General features: G+C 39.0%; 1 long non-coding RNA gene across 1 annotated transcript; it reads left to right on the top strand.

Moving 5' to 3' along the window:
* The first annotated feature begins 12,676 nt into the window (after nucleotides 1–12,676).
* Nucleotides 12,677–14,184, top strand: LOC130726280 (uncharacterized). The gene is made up of 2 exons (XR_009014776.1): nucleotides 12,677–13,952; nucleotides 14,022–14,184. It is a non-coding gene; the product is annotated as an uncharacterized LOC130726280 (long non-coding RNA).
* The last annotated feature ends 1,124 nt before the right edge of the window (nucleotides 14,185–15,308 follow it).

Raw genomic sequence — 15,308 nt, 5'->3', positions numbered from 1 at the left:
ATTAGTTTTGGTGATTTTAGGATTTGAGGGAGAAGAAAAGGAATTAGGGTTAGTGATTTTCAGATTTAGGGAAGAAGATGATAAAAGAGAAGGTGATTCTCACGTGAGGGGCATGTGATTTCCCCCCAAAACCTTTCTCTCTCCTAGTCTGAGTGCCACATCAGGAAAAAAAAAGCCATGTCACACAAAAACGTTAAGTTTTTAACGGAAAGGAGCCGGGGGACCAAAACTGCTAACGGAGATAAACGTTGAGGTACTATTATGCTATTTTTAAACGTGGGGGATTATTATTGCACATTTTTTAAACGTGGGGGACCAAAAGTGCTATTAAGCCTAATGTAAAATCTCGCAAAATCGGGTCATGAAACAAGGACTTCACTCAATGTTTCATTAGTTAGCATTAGTTATCCTAGAGTGTATCAGATTTTGTGACAAAAATAGCATGTTAGTGAGGGTATCATCACTCTTGCTCATCCATTCCTATTTGTATCCTGATCTGAAGTATCCAAGAATTTTATAGGGTCATTTTTTACTCCTTTTTGTGATTAATTGTCTATTGTGAAGGTTTTCGAAGCGCCATCTGAAACTCAGACTCTAGCAATGCAAGAAGGACTTCAGACTCCTTGCGTCAGTATCTTCCTCCTACCTTTTGTTTTTTTTTTTGTGAAGTCTGGAATTTCTTCTTAAGGGGTGAAGGACATCCAGATGGCTTTGAATTTGATAGTTAACTACTGAAGTGATTAATTTGGCTCTATACGTGTTTTGCAGGTGACTAGTCAGAGGTTGTCTGTTGGGATGACACCCAAAACACTTAGGCTGCCCAAACCTGGAGAGATGCTTCTCTCTGTCCATGGATCACCTCTAGGCGTTTTTAAGGAAAATAACATGGAAGCTATAAATGGTAAGAAAAATGTTTGGGGTGAAAACTGAAACCATTTCTGTATCATGTTCATGGTATTGGTTTCCATATTTCATAATGGTAACACATTTTGTCTTACATTTGCTTACTTCCCTGAAACTCCAAAACCTACCTTAGTACTTTACTTATGATAATACATTTTTGTTCTTCCAATCCAGATGAAATGCTGTAATTTTATCTAGTTATGATATAACTTCTATTCCTATGTGCAGAGTCAGAGGAGGGTTGAATTGAATACTGGCTAAATCCGTTTCAACCAAGAACAACCTATGCAAGTATGTGTATGAGCTGACGGATGCCATTTATTGTCATCATCTCATCACTCTAGATACCATTTATTGTCATCATCTCATCACTCTAGATGAGAATTCTGTAAAGATTAGTGGCCCCTGTGTTCATATTCATTGTTCAGCTAACATTCCAGACTCTATGCTGTCCATGACGGCCAATTAGATCAAACTAAATGCGAGTATTGATTTAGGCGTTCCAGACTTCCAATATTTTTGGAAAGGGATGCAGTTGGAAGCGTCTTACAGAGTTGTCTGACCGCTGTGGTATTTTATTTATGGTTTGTAATTGTATGGCTAGTTTGTGTTACCAGAGTACTGGTGCTGTAAAAATTATTTGCATTCTATTTTGTTATTAAGCAATAGGCTTTATTGAGACACCTACTTTAATGGAAAAGAAAATTCTTGAGATTTATTGTGCTTTCTCATAGTTTTATATCATTGAATCAAAGGCAGTGGTCATCTCTACTTGAAATCTGAGGAATCCGTATGCGATGCAAATTAAGATATCATTGAATCAAATTCATATACTCTTGGCCTATACTCTTTTTATGCGTATGCATGGTGGGAAAAAGGGAAAATAATATGATGAAACACATGGATACAAATATATAAAGTGGATATCATAAAGTGGATAATATGTTAGAGCACTCACCCTTCCAAGTTCTGAGTCTCACAAAATTTTCTGAAAGTAATGCAAAGATTTTTAACTCTGGCAGTGCCCACACTGTTTCTAAAAATAATTTCACAAATAATCAGAACTTCTTCTAGGAACATATTTTTGCAGGTCACAGCAGCAATCAATACACAAAGACAATCAATCAAATAAAGTATTAATATTATTATACCTAGCACTGCTTCCTTCGTACTGATGCACATGAGCATCTACTTGTTTGAAATCCACAAGTACTTGTTCTCTGCAAAAATCAAAGAGAACCCATTTGAACAATTAATTCCCTTTAAACATCTCAATATCTCATACCTAAAGTGATCTCAGAAAGTTAATAAATCAATGAATGAATATATCATAATACATAACATGGGTTACGGTAACAACCTGCTAAAAGGTCCATTAACAACCTGCTATATTCAGATTCAGATATGGTGTGTGAAAATTGAAATCAGCAAGGAACCCAAATTGCTCAAGTTCACCAATTAATTTCACATGAATTATCAGCTAGTTTTTTTCAATGATCATGAAAACATTTCAGCACACAAAATAATCAATGAAGCTAACCTTCTCCATGTGAAGAGTTCTTCATGAGGAACAACCAATTGATGAACATCTTATAAGCAAAAATTGGGGTGTATCAAATCAGCCAGGCTGTAAAGAAGAATGAGTGGCAGTTTTCAGATCTAGGGTGTAGGGCACACAACCTGTAAAGCAGAATTAACAGCTGGTTTTTGAAGCTTGAAGGTTACCCGTGCAACTTTAAGCCGAAAATCGATAGGGGAAGACAGGAGTAGATGAACTTTCTAGGGTTATAGCATCCAACTTTAAGAGAAAATACAACCCAACGAATGAAGCAGAAAGCAAAACTGATAGTCTTCAACGGTACTTTCCCTAATCAATGGTACTTTCCCCCTCAACAATCAGAGCTCCAATCCAAGGCATGTAGTACAGTTGGCCGGAGGCCAGCAGCTAGCTGTGTCGAGGTCCATAGGTTCTCAGAAGCAAAGAGAATGAGTGGGAACTTTGGAAACAATCAGCTAAGAGATAAGGCCCAGCCCAATACTCTCCCATACCAAAAAAAAAAAAGTTGGTGCATGAACAGTGATTTTAAACCTTCAATTGTAAGTTAGAAGATATGAAGAGTTATAACATTTTTTTTCTTTCCCCTAATGTTTTCAGTGTTTTGTATAATTTGTCTATCAATTGCAATGTTAGGATTGAAGTCTGTCGGACCTTCCAAGCAAGAAGTTCCTTCAGAGTCTCTCTGCTGATGATGTCAAATTGGTTTTGAAGCAGCTTTTGGAGCTAAAGAAATGGTTTGAGGTTCAAACCATCTTTCATTTTTATTCGTGTTCTGTTCTCGTGGTGTATGAGAAGGGAATGGGAAGAAAGCCGGTGCTGTGGTTAAACTCGTTGATTTTGCACATGTGGTGGATGCAAAGGGTGCCATTGACCATAACTTCTTGGGCGGGCTTTGTTCTCTGAAGATGAATGTTGAGTGAGATTCTACTGCCTTGGCTCTGTTGTTTACTTGTTTCTGAATCCTTCCAAGTGAATTTCCGATTGAGAATTTCATACTTCTTATGTGGAGTTCATATCCTCATGTTGTAATTTCTTTCCATCTTATTATGATAGGGTTCAATGCTGAGAAATTGCTCCCCATCTTTTGGTTCATGTTGCAGGCTCAAATTTCTTTACTAGTGACTTGGACTTTGTTAGAAGTCCCACATTGGCTAGAGATAGAGCATAGATAGCCTTTATAAGGGTAGTGCAAACCTCAACTCTTGAGCTAGCTTTTGTGGTTGAGTATAGGCCTCCCAATTTCTAATATGGTATCAGAGCCTATCCTAGATCCAGTTGTTGTTTGTTGTGGAGACCTCCCATTATTGGGCCACCCGTTGTTGTTGATCCCACGTTCCAGGTTGTTCAGTCCTGGACGTGAGGGGGTGTGTTAGAAGTCCCACATTGGCTAGAGATAGAGCATAGATAGCCTTTATAAGGGTAGTGCAAACCTCAACTCTTGAGCTAGCTTTTGTGGTTGAGTATAGGCATCCCAATTTCTAATAGACTTTGTCTGATAAGATGGCTGATTCTATAAGGTCTTTCCAAACTGTTTTAGAAAGTTTCAAATGATGCTTTAATTTCCCTGTCATTACTTAATAGCATTTGTGTGTGGTTACTTTTGAACTATACGTATTATCTTCGATTTGTTCTGAGCTTAGTGAAGGTTTTAGTTGAAGAAGCAGGTGAAGTTTTTTTCCAACCACCTCTTTATAAAATAGGTAACTTTGTGAATATTTGCCTCATCTGACTGACATAATAATAATATTTATTTCTCTGCTGTATAGCTCTTGTGCTTTCATCATTCAGAACTCTCATAATAATTCTTAAGGTAAACATCAATTTAACTAGTATTTATTTTGCTGTCATTGTTAATGATTACAATCCACGGCCAAATATTGCTTGCACCTAAATCTGTAAAGTGGCAATGAGTACTAGAGTGTCTCGGGTTTTCCCATCAAATGCCAGAATTGTCTTGAACTTTTTAGCATTCGTTCTGTTAATCTGTTATGTTCTTTTTTTCTCCTTTCATCCGTCTAAATTGGGGAATAAACTGTATTCTGTTAATTACTATTCCACTATAAATTTGCAGTTGGAGAGCTCTATGTCTATAACGCATGAAATTGGCTGTTAATGTTGTGAGTACGATTTGCTACATTTGTATTTATGGTGTATGCTGCATATCCTTGGATCCCAAACTAGTCCTTGCCTGCATTACCATTTACCAAGCTGAACTCATCTTTTTTTTTTGTTACATGAACTCATCTTCTTTGTTATTAACTCTATTACGCTTATTGCCGTAAGAAGAAATGAACCAAAGAATTGAGGGTCAAAATAATTATTCCGATTTTCATGGTAATTAGTATAAATCCAAAAGTTGACGGTCTTTTTCATGCAGTGAACCTATTTAGTTCGGTGAAAACTTATTTCTAACTCAGTCCTATAATACAAAAGTGAGCATGTTCTTTTTCTTTTCCTAACTCTTGTTAAATTTGCATTAATCGGCATGAAGGGTTATGAGACATAAGGATTGGAGAATGAAGGGGTTCGAACCCTAAGGAAAGACTAATTTATTAACAATAATAACTACTAATATGCCTATAAAAAAATCAGCATTAATCATTCCTCCTTTAGGCCTTGGCACAATAATAACTGTAATTATGTCTTATGTGATTTTCGAGTCACCTTGACATCACCTGATTCGTGGAATGCTAAGATCGGAAAAACTTGATCGGTAATAGTGCAAAGGTTAGGGACTAAAACCCACCTTTGCTCCGGCGAGGGATGAAAACCAAGCATTTGGTAAAGGTTAGGGACCAAAAACTTATTTAAGCCAATATAATATAAAAACTATTCAGAGTCTTTTACCCTACTGTTTTGCCTTTGCCTTTTGAGAAAATTGGTTCATGACAAATTTCTATGTTAATCTCACTTTTTCATCTTAATTCAAAATTTGTACTTATGTTCTATGACATTTCATTTTGCAGAGTAATGAGGAGGGACTTGCTTGTCCTAAGGAGATTTCTGAATTGCTGAATGAGGTGTTTCTCTTTAAGGTTGAGGTCCATAAAGACCCAAATCCTAGCTTTTCACGTTCATTTAAGGTGAAAAGGCTTACAAATGATAAACACATTTTTCAGATGTTTTCTGATCTGAATCCACCAGAGGTGTAGTGTCATATTTTTCTTAAGATTTTCCTGAGTTTGCTCTATAAATTCATTAGTATGCTACGACATAAAGTAATCACTTATAGTTGTAAACCATCACTCACAACAAACAGGAAATGGAAGATTATGATTTTGATATTGACTGGTCAATTGGTGGTGAGAATTATATTCCATTTCAGCCACAGGTATTAACTCTTTTTATGCATTGGTGCTATTTCATTTGTTTGGAACATTGGTTATTGCTTAAGATAATCTTTTTACACTGATGGAGATGTTGTGTATTATTTGGTTAGGACATGTTAAGTCAGATTTCTGCTACTGACAAGGGTGGCGGTGATGTACATGCGGTTAAGTCATTCTTGGATGTTGGATCAGATGAAGTGAATCTTTCTCCTGCTAAGAGAAAGTATGATGAGGATTGTGAAAGTGTTGCTAGCAGTACCAGCCCAAAGACCCCTGAAGAATATGAAGATTGAGAAGGATTGAACTTGTAGAGAAGACTCTTCTAGGCTTTAGATTGAAAAATCATGTTTTTTCTTAGTTTTTTAGCTGTGGTTGTTTCTATTTTTCCTTTTATAAGCAAGTATGTTTGCTTCAATGTTTCAGTTATCATGTTCTGTCTTTTCCTTGAGTTGCGTTGTGCACCCCTTGAATTTGTATCCATAAATGATATATTTTCATTTTCATTTTCATTTCAAGTTTTTACTCTCTTTTACAAGAATATCAAACTTCCACAATTGTCATTGGAAGCTCTATCATATGGAGTTATCGTCCTCGTCCAGCCCATCATAATAATCATCGTCATCTTGATGATTATCATTGTCATCATAATGATCATTTTCATCTTCATCTTGATGATCATAGTGAATTAAAAAATATGGAGCTTATATGTGCCATCTTTACTTAATCATTTTCATTTTGATAAAAAAAAATTCTCAGAAGGGTTTATTTTTTAATCTTTTTGCAGGGATCGATCTCTACACATGCATCTTGTCTCCCAGCTTTTACCGCTTAAGCTTTTCTTAGGGAACATGTGATATCTAGATGAAATTTAGGGGACATGTGATTTTTAGATAAGGGGTCTAACTCCTCTAAGGGTAAACCATTAATTGAGTTGTTTTATTTAATTGAGTTGTTTTATTGACTTTTCAAAGTAATGAATCACTATTAATGGTTGTGATGACTTATTTTACCTTTTTGATGAAATATAAGAATCGATGGAGATAACAATATAACGATGGTTCCCCAACGCTCTCCTAGGGATTGGGGTTTTTGGGTCAAGACACGGATTCCGAGTGCCGCCACCTAAAAAATTATGTGCAATCCTTGTCTTTTGTCGGTTTGTCAACGGTAGCAGTCTTTGCTGGTATTTTTGCTCACCTACGTGTGTATCTCATTGGTTTCTTCTCAATTTTGGTTTTTTTCTTGCTCCCGTTCACGAATCACCGTTTTTTCCCTTACGCTTTGTCGTGGACACTGGGTTTCTATTTTTGAGTTGCAAGTCTGCTTGTTACGTCTGCGATCATGGCGTTTCGACCACCCGATCTCGAGTTCGACCTGGAGGGTGAGGAGGCGGTTGTCCTGAGAGTGGGCAAGCTAGCAGCGGAGCCAGAGGTGGTCCCTAATGTGTGGCTCGCCGGAAAGGCGCTGGTGCACCATTACGCTGGTATCCAAACTTTCAAGGATGTCATGTTTAACCTTTGGAAGTCACGAAACTGCACTGAGATCAGGAATGCAGGGAGGAATATGGTCACCTTTAAGTTTGCTTCAGAGAAAGACAGGGACTTGGTTCTCCAATCTGGTCCGTGGTTCTTTGATAGGCACGTGATTGCCTTGAGTGAGTATGATGGGAGGAACGACCCATCAACGGTGGCCTTGACAAAAGTTCTGTTCTGGATCCAGGTTCATAGTTTGCCAAGGGCAGGCAGAACTAAGGCAATGGCTCGTTCCATTGGCGAAGCTTTCGCTGGGTTCTGAGGCAAGCTTGTATGGTAGCTATTTCCGGCTGAGAGCTTGGGTTAAGGTGGACGCGCCGCTGCGTAGGGGTCAAATGATAGCACCGAAGGAAGGTAACGCTTTTAAGGTTTTCTTCAAGTATGAAAAACTTCACAATTTTTGCTACCAATATGGTCTCCTTGACGATGTGGCCCGTGATTGTGTGGCTGAACCACGAGAGCCATAGCCGTTTGGTATCTGGCTACGGGCTAAGGATGAGCGAGTCTACCGTCCTCGCTTTAGAGGCGAGCGTGAGGAAAATAGGTATGATCTTGACGAGGGTGGAGACAACGTCCAAGCTGGCGATGGAGAAAATCTTCAGCAAGTAGGTGGGGACGTGGTTTTGGCAAATGACCCGCATGTGGCTTCTGATACAAGTGAAGGGGGAGATCTTTCAAAAGAAAATGTAATAGAAACAGATCCCTTGGCTGGTAAGAAAGAGGTGGTATTGGGTGGAACAAACCCATTTCATCATGGAGGAGACAATTTTTTCGTTTCACAGTGAGGCCAACATGGTTAAGTTGGGGTCGGACTTATCTGCTTCAGGGCCAAAACCCTTTGAGAAGCCGAGAGGAGACCATGATCAGCGCAAGTGTGTTGATCGGAAGCGCCCCAATGTATCTTCTGGCTCTGGTGGTGGAGGCTCGGGGATCTCTCCCCCTTTGAAGAAGGAAAACTCTGAAATTGGATTGGGATTGGCGGAGACTGCTAAGCAGTCCCGCCTACCTCAATGAGGCTCTTATCTTGGAACTGTCGGGGGCTTGGGAACCGACCGACAGTTCGAGTTCTGCAGGAACTCATTCACTCAAAAGGTCTCGAGGTGGTGTTCGTTATGGAGACTAGACTTTACTGTTCAGAGATGTTGAGACATAGAGGGATGGGTGGTCTCTCGAATATTTATCCGGTTCAGTGTGCTGGTCGGGGTAAATCCCGGGCTGGCGGCTTGTGTTTGCTTTGGAGCAAGGATGTCCAGGTTGAGGTGGAGAGTTCATCTCTTAATCAAATTCTTTTTACTATCACTCACTCGGGCCATTGTTTACCTATGCAGGTTATTGCAGTTTATGGCTTCCCTGAGGATCGGAATAAACACCGCACCTGGGGATTGATAAGACGTTTCCGGCCACAGGATGATATCCCTTGGCTTTGTATTGGTGATTTTAATGATATATTGACCCCAACGGATAAGCTTGGTGGTGATTTGCCCGATATGGGTCGCATGCAAGTGGTGACACAAACATGCATTGACTGTTCTTTACATGAGGTTGATTTTTCAGGTTCCAAGGACACTTGGACTAATAACCGGCCTAAGCCTGGCACTGTGGAAGAGAGATTGGACTACGCCTTGGTTAATGATGCTTGGGAGTCTCTTTGGCCATCTCTCAAGGTGTGTCATCTCCCACACCATTGCTCTGACCACAGTCCAATTCTTCTCATGTGCGTTGATCGTAGGAAACGAAAGGAGAGAAAAAGATCTTACATGTTCAGATTTGAGGAGCTCTGGCTTCAGAAGGGTGAGGCTTGTAGAGAGGTGATAGCAGAGGCTTGGAATAGATCTTTAACAGATGTTCGAGATAGATTGTCAGCAGTTAGTGGTTTACTTGGGCGATGGGGAAAGGGACAGTTTGGGCACCTCCCGAGAAAAATTTCAAATGGCAAGGCCCTTCTTCAAGACCTGCAACGAAAAGATCAAACTGAGGAGGTTATTATGGCAACTCATGCAGCGGAGAAGGAGCTTGATGCTCTTTTGGAGTAGGAGGAGGTTTGGTGGAAGCAGTTATCCAGGGCTACATGGCTGAAACAAGGTGGCCGCAATACTAGATTCTTTCATCAAAAGGAAAACCAGAGGAGAAAACGGAATTTGATTGAGGTTCTGAAGGATGACAGAGGAAGGGAGGTTGATGATGATGCTGATATAGCTTGTGTCCTGGGTGACTACTTTAGTGGTTTGTTTACTTCTTCTAACCTTGAGGGGATAGAGGAAGCTACAAATCTCGTGGCGGGTAGGATCTCTCAGGCTCATCTTGTTGTGTTGAATGACCCTTTCTCCCGAGAAGAGGTTGAGGAGGCGTTGTTCCAGATGCACCCACACAAGGCGCCTGAACTAGATGGTTGTCCAGCTTTGTTTTATCAAAAGTATTGGGATATCGTTGGGGATGAAATCTCCTAGTTCTGCTTACAGGTTCTTCAGGGTTAAATCCCTCCAGGTATGATTAATCAAACTTTACTTGTCTTAATTCCTAAGATTAAAAAGCCTCAGTTTGCGAATCAGTTTCGCCCAATTATTCTTTGCAATGCGTTGTTCAAAATTATAACAAAGACTATTGCAAATAGATTGAAAATAATTCTACCTGATATTATTTGTCAAACACAAAGCGCTTTTGTGCCGGGTAGACTTATTACTGATAATGCGCTTGTCACCTATGAGTGCTTCCATTTTATGAAGAAGCGTATTTGTGGCCGAAATGGCATGATGGCCCTGAAATTAGACATATCAAAAGCTTATGATAGAGTCGAGTGGTCTTTTTTGCAGTGTGTTCTTCAGAAGATGGGGTCCCCTCCCCCCGGTGGGTGAGTTTGATTATGAGCTGTGTGACTACCGTGAATTTTTCAATTATGCTTAATGGTAATCCCCAGCCGAGTTTTACTCCGTTTAGGGGATTGAGGCAGGGGGATCCCCTCTCCCCCTATCTTTTTATTATTTGTGGTGAAGTATTTTCAACTCTAATTGAAAAGAGCATGACATCCTGTTTGCTCCATGGTTAAATTGCTCATAGAGTGCCTGTGATTTCTCACCTCCTTTTTGCAGATGACAGCATCATTTTTGCTAGGGCCACGACCCAGGAGGCGGAGTGTGTTATGGACATATTGTCTACCTATGAGAAAGCTTCTGGTCAGGTCATCAACCTGGATAAGTGTCAACTCTCTATTAGCCGCAACGTGCCTCAGAACAGTTTTGATGAGCTTAAGCAACTATTGCAAGTAAAGGCAGTTGAGAGTTTTGACAAATATCTTGGTTTACCGACCATGATTGGTAAGTCTAAGACTCGGATTTTTAATTTTGTTAAAGACCGAGTCTGGAAGAAACTCAAGGGTTGGAAAAAGTCCACTCTCTCTAGAGCGGGTAGGGAAATTTTGTGGACTTGTCTTTTGTTCTCCGTTGTGGCAATTTTGTGGCTGATTTCCTTGCTGGCATCGCTTCCAATTATACAGACATGGTTTGGTTGGAGGAGGTGCCAAGTGAGGCTTTACGTTTTGTGCACCCTGATGTAATGGCTTCTATGCCTTCCTTTGATTAATATATTTGCAGTTTCATTTCAAAAAAACAAGATGAAATATAAGAATCAAGTCCCGCATTGACGGGTTTGTAAATGAAATGTAGTGTGTATAAGCTGGAGAGTTGCATCATCATTCATCAATTACCTCAGTTCGTTTTGGACTAGGCTTCTTCTTCGTCACCTTCAAACCACACTCATAGACAACCAACTATATTTTAGGTCCGTGCGCATCCAACTCCACAAGTGGTTTTAGAGCTCACTTGCCCAACAATCAAAGATCTGGAAAAAAAAAAAAAAAGAGTCTGAAAGCCCCTCAACTAAAATTAAAGCCATGAGCCCCTATGACCCCAATTCCCATAGAAGAAATACAAGCTCACAACGATGTCTTTGAGGTTCTGCTTGAGTACAAATTCAGACATAGTAAGCTCAACAAGATGGGTCTAGTTGAACTTGCGGGGAAATGATGAAAGTTATTTTTGGTCGAATGATGAAAGTTAAAAGATAGCACCACATTGGATAAATTGAAGGGACAACAATGATTGATAAACATGAGTGTTTTTTTTGTCGAAATAAAAATTGAGTGTTTTTTTTTTTCAAAAAAATGAGTGTTTGAAGTTCAATTTTTTGAAAACATTTAGACTAGACCACACTCTCATACAAAGCTATCACTCTTCTGGACCTACGTACCCCATAATTTTGGGCCACCCAGCTTCCAGCCCAACACTTCTAAAGTGAGTCCAGCCAAAAAATAAGGAGCTTATATGTGCCATGTTTACTTAATCATTTTCATCTTGATCAATTTTTTTTTCTTGGAAGGGTTTATTTTTTAATCTTTTTGCAGGGATCGATCTCTACACATGCATCTTGTCCCCCAGCTTTTACCGTTTAAGCTTTTCTTAGGGAACATGTGATTTCTAGATGAAATTTGGGGGACATGTGATTTCTAGATAAGGGGTCTGACTCCTCTTAGGGTAAAGGAAGCCATATTTACCATTAATTGAGTTGTTTTATTGACTTTTTAAAGTAATGAATCACTACTAATGGTTGTGATGACTTAGTTTACTTTTTTGATGAAATATAAGAATCAAGTCCCGCATTGACGGGTTGTAAATGAAATGTAGTGTCTATAAGCCGAAAAGTTGCATCATCAATTACCTCAGTTCGTTTTGGACTAGGCTTCTTCTTCCTCAACTTCAAACCACACTCATAGACAACCAACTATATTTTAGGCCTGTGCGCATCCAACTCTACAAGTAGTTTTAGAGCTCACTTGCCCAACAACCAAGGATCCGAAAAAAAAAAAAGGAGTCTGAAAGCCCCTCAACTAAAATTAAAGCCATGAGCCCCTATGACCCCAGTTCCCGTGGAAGAAACATAAGCCCACAACAATGTCTTTGAGGTTCTGCTTGAGTACAAATTCAGACGGAATAAGTTCAACCAGATGGGTCTAGTTGATTTTGAGAGAAAATGATGAAAGTTATTTTTGGTCGAATGATGAAAGTTAAAAGATAGCACCAGTACCACCTTGGATAAATTGAAGGGACAAAAATGATTTATAAAAATGAGTGTTTTTTTTTTGTCGAAATAAAAATGAGTGTTTGAAGTTCAAATTTTTTAAAACATTTAGACTAGACCACACTCTCATACAAAGCTATCACTCTTCTTGACCTACCCTATAATTTTGGGCCACCCAGCTTCTAGCCCAACACTTCTAAAGTGAGTCCAGCCAAATCCCCAACCTATATGCCGCGTCCAATGTGTTTCGTGACAGCTACCTTTGTTCTTAACATGTTGTCAACAAAGCAAGACGTGTTTTGATTGCTGGCGCTCACAAATTATGCAATCATGTACCAATGTTTAAATGTTTTTTATGTGCTATACTTGTCCTCCACTACATATAATAAATATATATGTTCTTGTCCTATATATCTATTTATATATCTACCAGAAGAATACAAATTCCTCAAGCCACCTTGTTTTCTCTTTGTGGCTTTGAAACTTGAATAACTCTTGAATAGTTCATGGCTATGTTTTTCTTTTGCTGCTTCTCTGAATCCTCAGAATCCAAAGAGTTTATATGCCAAGGAGATGTTTGTATTCTCAGAGATCGGAAGAAGTACCAATCAAAAAAGTCCAAGAGCAAGCACTAATCGTTTCCATGTTAGAACTATGTCCTATGTATTTATTGATTTTATGGTTTTATAGTAAACTTTTAAAGGAGATCCATTAGATGAAGGATTTTTTAGTCCTACATATCTATTATGTACTTGATTACTCAGAATTCCCATGTTTATGCGGGATACAGCTGAAAAAGTTGAATGGATAACGAATTTGGATACTCTTGCAACAACAGAAATTTTCTACAGCTCGATCCCCTGTGCACATTCAGAGCCAATGATTTTTTCAATTATTGTTTCTTACGGTTATATTTTTGTTTTGGAATAGATGTGCCTCCTAATTTGTTGCTTTGTTCTATCCATAAATAGTCCCTTTACCCTTGTGGCTCAAGTCAATTTGGCTCACAAAATTTATGTCATCTAGTGTTACCTCAATTCTAGGCTTCATGTAAACTTTGAGTCTAACACGTTTTCTAGGCAAATAATTTTGTGCCTCTCAAGATCTATTGCACAATTATTGACCATTCTTTTGCATATGCTGCTTGGCCTTGAATTACTGAGGCATATAATAATCTAATAGAGTTCAGCAAAAAAAAAAAAAAAACAAAAGAAACCAGTACTGCAACAAATTGTTCACCTTGGAGCTGGAAATTCTTTCTCATGGATTTGTCATGCTTCAAGATTCGCTTTTGCTTCTCTGAATCTTCAGAACCTAAAGGGCTCATAGCCGTTTGTGAGGGCGATGTTTGTTATCTGGCGGATCGGAAGAAATACAAAGGATCTAAATCCAAGGGAAAGAATATGCATAGCAGCTGAACCAAGTTTGTTTATGTATCCCAAGGGTGTCCATGTTTGTTGTTGCTAGCTGCCATCAAGTGTCTCAATGCCTTGTAATTACTCTACCATGTAGCTGCTGTTTGGTGTCATGTGATTTCCAGTCTCAGACAATGGTAAAAAGGTAGAGAAAGATTGGCATTTTTTCTCTTTTTGTGCCTGATCCCAATGGCTAACGTGATCAAGATTGCAGGTAAGAATATTTTACTGGTGTTTCAAGGAGAAGAAAAGAACACCTTATGGGTGCTGTATAGCAAGCTAGAAGAATTGAAATATTTGTTAATCCCATGTTGGAGGATGGTTTTTAATTTTATATTTTTAACATTTAAAAAAACTGATTTATAATTTTAGATTCAGATTTTTCTAGTTTTAATTTATTAAAAAATTGATGTCAACCTTGGAAATTTATTAGCATTGATGCCATTGTCAAGAATTCTTGAGCATTGCCACCACACAGCAGCCTCCACCGTCTCCCAATCCAACACCATCATTGCCACCCTCCATCCCTGCTTTTGTCGCGCGTCGCTCTCCACCACCACCAATTCCACCATCCTCAACAACTTGATACCCTCAATTGTTTGCCATGGAAGATCTTGGGCTGTGACTTCTTTGGTGAATGTTGTTGGGTAGCAATATTAATGTAGGTTGTTGGGTGGTTAATGACTTCATACAGTGGTGGCAACAAAGGGCGTCGAGACCAGTTATGGAATGTAGGTGCCCAATGGTGGTAGGAGGAGCGACGGTCGGTGTCAGGTGATAGATGTCGGATAGCAATGTTAACGACGAAGAGTACTAACAATGGTGGTAGAGGGTATGGGGAAGTGGCGATTGTAGAGCGTGTTAAGTAGTAAGGATAGTGTTATTGTGTAGAATTCTAGGTGATGATGGAGGGCGGAGGACAAAGACTATGGTTGAGGGTATTGGGTGGCATTAGTGGAGTAAAGGGCGGTTGCAGTGCGGTGGAGGGTGATTGCGACGAGCCAATGACAATGAAAATAATATTTAGTGAGCACGATGGATAATGTCCGATGCTGAGAAGGTGCAATTGCGACAACATTAGTGTAGAGGTAAGAGCGATCACGACAATAATACTTTATGCAGAGTGATGGTAATATCACAAACTATATATATTAATGCAAATATTTAACAATATTCCCTTAATTTCATTTAATTTTTAGAAATAAATTTTTTTTTGGCTTTTGTTAGAGATTCTCACCGTTTATATTTTGCTTTGTTTGCAAAATATATATATATATATATATATATAACCATAAAAAATTAATGATAGTGTTTTAATTTTTAATAATAATATATTTATCTGCATATTGTTTCCACAACTTGAAAATTAGCAGTGGTGGTACTGGTAAGTATGGTGGTGGTGGTGATGGTAGAGGGTGTCAGATGTAGATGTTGGCAGTAGGAGAGAGTATGAGGTGGCAGCGACCGTGAAGGTTGTCGAGTAGCGGTAATGGTGGTGATG

Source organism: Lotus japonicus, chromosome 6 (assembly GCF_012489685.1).
Source record: "Lotus japonicus ecotype B-129 chromosome 6, LjGifu_v1.2".
NCBI lineage: Eukaryota > Viridiplantae > Streptophyta > Magnoliopsida > Fabales > Fabaceae > Lotus > Lotus japonicus.
The sequence above is the reverse complement of the archived record's forward strand: the minus strand, read 5'-3'. Positions and strand labels throughout refer to the sequence as shown.